The sequence below is a fragment of the Emydura macquarii genome, unplaced genomic scaffold (genome assembly GCF_026122565.2).
Source record: "Emydura macquarii macquarii isolate MOO-44397 ecotype Brisbane River unplaced genomic scaffold, CSIRO-AGI_Emac_v2 contig_2473, whole genome shotgun sequence".
NCBI classification, from domain to species: Eukaryota; Metazoa; Chordata; order Testudines; family Chelidae; genus Emydura; species Emydura macquarii.
In genome coordinates this window covers 23,489,561-23,496,604 of record NW_027132610.1, presented here as the reverse complement: position 1 = coordinate 23,496,604, position 7,044 = coordinate 23,489,561, and positions in this window count along the sequence as shown.

Sequence of the window (7,044 nt, the reverse complement as noted above, 5' to 3'; positions counted from 1 at the left end):
AGGATATATTGCTTTTGTACGAGATAAAATTAACTTTTTGCCCATGAATTGTGTCATGCTGAATTAGGATGGTAACTGGAATTAAATTAAACAAAATATCAAAGTTTATTTTTATTTAAAAAAACCAACCTTAAATGTTTTGGCTACATAAACTTTTCTTTTCAAAACATACTTCACATTTACAGCTAAATTATATTATATTATTTTATATTAAATTCAGATTTTATTTTAAAGTAAATGTTTTTTTAAAAAAACAAGCCTAATAAAAACAAGAAATCCAATTCAAATTTAAAAAAAATATTTTTATCCACCTTTGAGATTTTATGGGTCACATGATGCATTTAAAACTAGAAGCACTGAAGAGCATCCTTAAGGGGAGACTCCTGCTCTGGCATGGATATAAACTACATGATTAATAAGGTTTCTGCAAGATGCAAGTGGACCTACAAATCTGTTACATTTTTAGAGCAATGTGCCTGTACTTCACTGAGTCCTTATCAGTGTCATTAAAAAAAAAAAAATAGCAGCAATTTCAAGTAGATTTAAAATTAGATATATCTTTCATTGATGTAGCATGCATTAGGGAAAAAAATGTTGAAGTGTTCTGTCCGGGATTTTTATAGATGGAATCTGTAAGTGATCTGGTCCACTGCCCAAAAGCAAAATTGCTTTGCATGGTAGGCAGCAAAAGTGTTCCCTCTCGTGATTTTATGAGCTGACTAACTATTGTTCCCACACAAGTCCTTTTTTTTTTTCTTCTTGCTGAGCAAAAGAATTTATAAAAAAAGCTCACATTTTTAAAATAGCAATTGAAACAAATAAATTAAAAACTTAATCTTGCTGTTCTTAATTAACTTCCCTTCTCGTGGCTTTCCAGGAAAATAATTTTTTTCCTCCCAGACAATGTTTGTTTACTTTAGGTGGATTGAATCTTTTCTGCCAGATCTGCTGCTTGTATCAGATGGCTTTGGAGACAGCATTTCTGTCATAGCGTTGATTTTTTTCCCCTCCATATTGTCTTTATATCTGCTTCCTGAATTCAGTTTCCATTTTCTTTCAAATAGCTCCCTCCCATCCCACATGAGGTGTGTTTCTCACCCATTCTGCCAGGCATAAGTCTGGTCACTGGTGGCTCACTGAAATCTAGCAGGCCCAATGAAATATGGGACTTGACAGCTATAGAGTAACAAGAGCATCGTCATTGTGTTCTCAGGCGCATACATAGCATCACAAGTTTGCAATTTGAGGCACATCCTTGTCAAATGTGCAGATGAGTGTATACGGTAGTAGAAAACTAAAGCTGATATTTTGTCTAATTCATATTTGGAAGTAAAGAGCAGAGAAGTAGAATGAAATGACAGTTGAGTCTGACAATTTTAGCTAGTGATTTCTTAGCCTTGATCAGTATATCAGACTTACATGTATTTTTTCCTTAAAATTGAACATGCATACAAACTTAAAAAAAAAAAACCAACAAAATCATATGCAATTATCTTGAATTCCAAAGTAACTCATTTATCAAGCAGATGCTATATATATACTGTCTAACTCACAGTAAGTGCATGGGAAATAGCATTAGCTTAACTTTTGTCTGTATGCATATGTCGTCACAAGTTGTGAGCTTTCTGGGGCCCAAAGGTCTTTGTGATGTGTGTTTGTGCACCTCCTAATATGCTGAAGCTTGTTTAGGGTCCTTAGGCTCTACTGAAATAAAAATAAGTAGACCTGTTGTTTTACAACACACACCCTTCAAATTATCTTTTTTTGTGCTGTAATACTGGAACTATCTATTCTCAAAGGGCCATATCCTGCCATGAGCAAATCTCACTATGCAAGAAAAATGTACGAAGAGCCTCCTTCATTATAGCACTGAACCTCCATTTATTTAATAAAATATGACTTGCAAGTCCCTGCGCTTGCTTGTTGGCCTGGTCTTTGCTACAATTCACAAGACATTTCTCTGGAACTTGGCACTCCCGAACGATTGACCCTGCTAATTTAGTACATTTCAGGAACAGATACTGAATGTCTTCTGGGAGGTCCTGAACACCCTTAGTCTCCCTAAACTCAGTGGGACTTGAGACTGGTGACCACCTTACACAGTTGGAGTCCTTAGGGAGAAAAAAAAAATGCATGTCTGAATTGTTTGTTTGTTTTCAGGTTTTGTCCAATTTGGTGTCTTATGTACATTTGAGGGCAACTGGAGGATTTATAAATCCTCAGTCTCTAAAGTGTTCATCTTTTTTTACTGTTACCAAACTGCTTATGAAAAGGTGCGTACTAACTAACTTCTCATAATTGTATTCATAATACCCTCTAAGATCATGACCACTTTGATCAGGTTTTCTGCTGCGTGGGGTAGTTTTTTTTTCTCCTTGTATCTTCAGTGGCTGCATAGAGGATTTTTTCCTCTTTTTGGCAAGAAGCAGACTAGACTGGCACCAGCTTTGCCCACTGCAGCCTCCAGAACTTCCAGTTTGAATAGAGATTAAATTAACATTGCTGTTTTTGGCTCAGCAACAAAAACATTGACTTGTATAGTGCTAAGATGTCTTCGTTTGTGAATCGGCATAATCAGGGATGGCAGGACATCTCTGAGACTTTTGTTTTGTTGTTTAACTGCTGCAGTCAGCAAACAGAATATGGAAGCACATGACTTCTTAGAGCCCCTAAAGAGTTTGTTGTTTTGTAACATTTGTTATGTAGTAGTGGAATTCATAAAACAAACGCAACAGATAGAAATTTAGAATCCACATAGACTTTCAGATTAGATAATTAGAGTTTAAGTGAAACTTCCAGCTTGAAATGTGTTTGTAATTTTACAAACCTCTCCTTGTGCCTTGCCAAAAAGTAAACAAACAAAATCCTTGTTAAAAGTTCATTTAATTATTTTAATTTAAACTAAGGCCTTTGGAGATTACTAGAAGTTAATTTCTAGTATTTTATTTTTAAAAAATAATTTAATGCACTCTGGCCCAGCATCTTTATACCAAGTTACTCTCTGGAACAAATGTTTACAGGATAGTTAAAAGCTCCTAAATGTACATGTTTATAATGGAAATGCCGAGAATAGAGCTGCCACCAAGCTAACATATTGAATCTATTTCTGAACAAATGCATATTACTCAATTTAAATATGGGGTATAAGCATTGCACTGTTACTACTTCATTCAACATTTGGAGGAATACATACCAATGTCTAGAATGAGAATATACTGTTTTGATAACGCTAGCATTATGTATCATATGGGGCATAATTGCTGTATAATCTTCTATGACAACAACATTGTTCTGTTCTATTATTATTCTATTTTATTTCCTGATTCCTATTTATACTAACTCACAGGGAAGGGATTGATTTTTTTGTTTAATAACTAATATTACATGTAAAACTCAACCAGTGTCAAAGCATCTCTCATAGGAAAGTTCTGTGGTTTTAAAATATTGTATAAAGCATGGCTCTGGAAGTGTTGACTTCTCCCAATTCATGGAATGTATGCATGTGCCTTCAGTGTTATGTACGTACCTGCAGGTTTGCAAACAGTGACTTGTGAACAGAAATGTAAGGGGAAATCCAGTGTTAAAAATAGATGGCTGGCATAAAAACCTGCAGAACAAGCTTGTCTAGGGGGGAAAAAAATCTGTAGTGTGCAGAAGGGTATGGTGGGGTTATTATTATTAAGTCATATGCTGTAATGTTCAAGGCTCCAGTTGAATATGAAATCCTGATACAAACAGCCTTGACTATTCAAAGAGCAGCACAGTAGCTAAGATTTGGTGGCTGGATACAATAATATGTTAGTGTAATAGAGCCAGTGCTCAAGAGGATTCTGAGTCAAGCCTTGAAGTCGCTGGTCAGGTCAATATTTTGTTCTCAGTGTTGAGTCGTGAGGGGTTTTTCTTGGCCTCAGTTGTACTGAGAAGAAGAAAATCTGGCTTGTAAAGCTGCCATTGGCCTAAAACAAACAGCAATCTCTGTTGGAACCATGAGCACCTAGTTAGCGGAGTTCAGCAGCAGGCCAGCCAGTAATTGTTTAGCGCTTCCCTCGTTGGCGTCAATGGGAATTACTGTAGTATAAATTGCTTTAGGGGACAAATTGATCAACTAAGAGGTTTAAAGATTGGAGTGGTTTAGGTTACTGACAGCAGTTCACATTTCTGAATGAAGTGATGGAATACAATGTTTTTGGTTAGATTTTCTTTAGCCCCAGTAGAGGGAGAAACAGTGGGATGTTCACCAATTTATTCAGGCTTTAAAATGAAAGCTTTCATGTGTTTGTACTGATCTCAATATACCATTTAATCACCAATTGACGTTGTTCTTCAGAGCACATGAAAACCATTTCAACAGGGCCTTAAAAATGTGAGAGTATAGACTGCGAAGCCAGGTGCTAAACCCCAGCATAACATCTGCACCTTGCTTACATGCTCAGTTGGAATCTTCGTGCGTTAATTTTACACAATTAAATTGTTCACTCTATAGTAAGTCACTTTAGGTCTTGTACTCCACCCACTTCATTAAGAACACAATCTTGCAGATGTTACTGGGACTCCTGCCTTTCACTTCAAGCTATGTTCTCACTTACAGTATAAATGTGCTTCATGTTCAAGATTGCTCAGTGCAGCTGCTATATTTATAATTTTATGAGACTCAGTTCATAACCTTCTGTTTCAGAAGATGCACCAAAATGGTTTTAACTACTCCAACTTTTTGGGGCAGAAAAATAAAAATGACTACTTCTGCAATTACAGAAGAAACTGATGCATGTAGATCTGTTCATTAATGAAAGGACTCTATAAATACAACATTAGTTATTTAGTAGGAAGTTTTCACTAAAGGTACATTATGTATTAAAGTGTGATTCTGTTTGTGAAAAATTACGATGTAAATAAGCACTTGTATCTTTTAATAGTTTTTCTATTACTTTTATTTTTGTTAATGGTGTTGGTGCTGCAGATTTAACACTGAATGAGTCGGATTCTATACCTTCCCATGAACCACTGGCACTTAATAAATAATTTTGTCAATCATTTACACCTGTGCAACTTCACTGAAGATTATCCTGGTGACACAGGGCATAATTTGAAGACAGCAGATATGTACAGGTGTGATTGAGGGCATAATTTGGCCTGCAAAACTTTTGAGTGGTGGTGATGCCTGAGCAGGAAAGAACCAATTTGTGTTTCAGATCCCAGCGTAAGTTTGCAAGTCCGCCAGTTTTAAAAATGCATCTTATTATTTGTACATGGAAATCACAAAGGCAATCAGCAACCCCCAATGCCATTTTTTTGTATAAAGTGACTTTTCAGAGTAGAACCATACTGCAAAAAGGACTTCAGTGTTATAAACCATAATTGCCTCATATTGAATCGTAGGACTTGAAGGGACTTTGCGAGATCATCTAGTCCAGTCCCCTGCACTTACGGCGGGACCAAACATCCAGATCATTCCTCACAGGCGTTTGTCTAACCTACTCTTAAAAATCTGCAGTGATGGAGATTCCACATCCTCTCTAGGCAATTTATTCCAGTGCTTTAATTAACTACCCTGACAGAAGTTTTTCTTAATATTCAACCTAAACTGCCTTTGCTGTCATTTAAGCCCATTACGTCTTATCCTATCCTATTTTCTTCTCCAGACTAAACAAACCCAATTTTGTCAATCTTCCCTCTTAGGTCATGTTTCTAGACTTTTAATACTTTTTGTTGTTGTTCTCTGGACTTTCTCCAATTTGTTCACATATTTCCTGAAACACAATATTCCTGGACACTATACTACAGTTGAGGCTTCAACAGTGCTGAGTAAAGCGGAGGAATTATTTCTCACGTCTTGGTTACAACGCTCCTGCTAATACATCCTAGAATGATGTTTGCTTTTTTTGCAAGTGTTACACTGACTCATTTAACTTGTGATCCATTATGCCACCCAGAACCCTTTCTGGTATACTCTTTCCTAGGCAGTCATTTCCCATTTTGTATGTGTGCAATTGATTGTTCCCTCTTAAGTGGAGTACTTTGCATTTGTCCTTATTGAATTTTCTCCTATTTAATTCAGACCATTTCTTCAGTTTGGCCAGATAATTTTGAATTTTAATCCTATCCTCCAAAACACTTGCAACCCCTTCCAGCTTGGTATCATCCACAGACTTTACTGTTCTCTATGCCATTATCTAAACGATCGATGAAGATATTGAACAGAACCGGACCCCACTCAATATTACAGACCTACTTAATACAACGCAGTATCAGGGTAGTCTAGTATTGGGTGAACACATCTACAGAATACAGAGATAGTTTAAAAAAATTTTTTTTTTACAGGGGCCGGGGTAATACACTATAATGAAGACTGCTGCAGCCTCTACAAATCTTTCCCACTATGACACAGGAGATTTTCTCAGTTCCTTGTCACTTTATCTAGGTATTGATGTTGGCACTGTCAAGAATCTGTGAGGTTTAAAAAAAAAACAAAAACAAAAACAAAAAACCCTTTTAAGCCTCTATCTACCCCCATTCTAATGACATATGTTACATATTTGAAGTTAGACATTGATGTAAAAGGGATATCTGTCAGCTGCTAAGAATTAAGTGAAAAGTGAGTGACTTCCCTCCCTTTCCACACCCAAAAAAAGTGGTATTGTGCATGGGTATGTAAAGCTAGAATTATATACCTGCTCCTCTGTGCTCAGGTCATGTCAATGCTTCCTAATTTAAGATAGTGACAGGGCCTGATTCAAAACCTGTTGGAGTCAATGACTTTTCTTGTTGGCTTCAATGGTCTTTGGATCAGGTCTGTACCTGCCATTTCACCACTGGCTGGTGTGGGATTTTTTTCCCTCCTAGCAGTGCCTGTCTTTATTTATACTGTCTGCTGCTGCTGCTGCTGCTGAGTGGCTCTGCTTGAAGCAGCACCTCCTTTCACTCACTGAAGAGAACAAAATCTCTGATAAGGCTAAATTAGCAGCAGGAAATGAGAACAGCAATGAGAGGGAGGGGGGCTTTTGAAAACTTAAAAGAAATGGGCCTTTTCCAATGCATTTAAGCAAC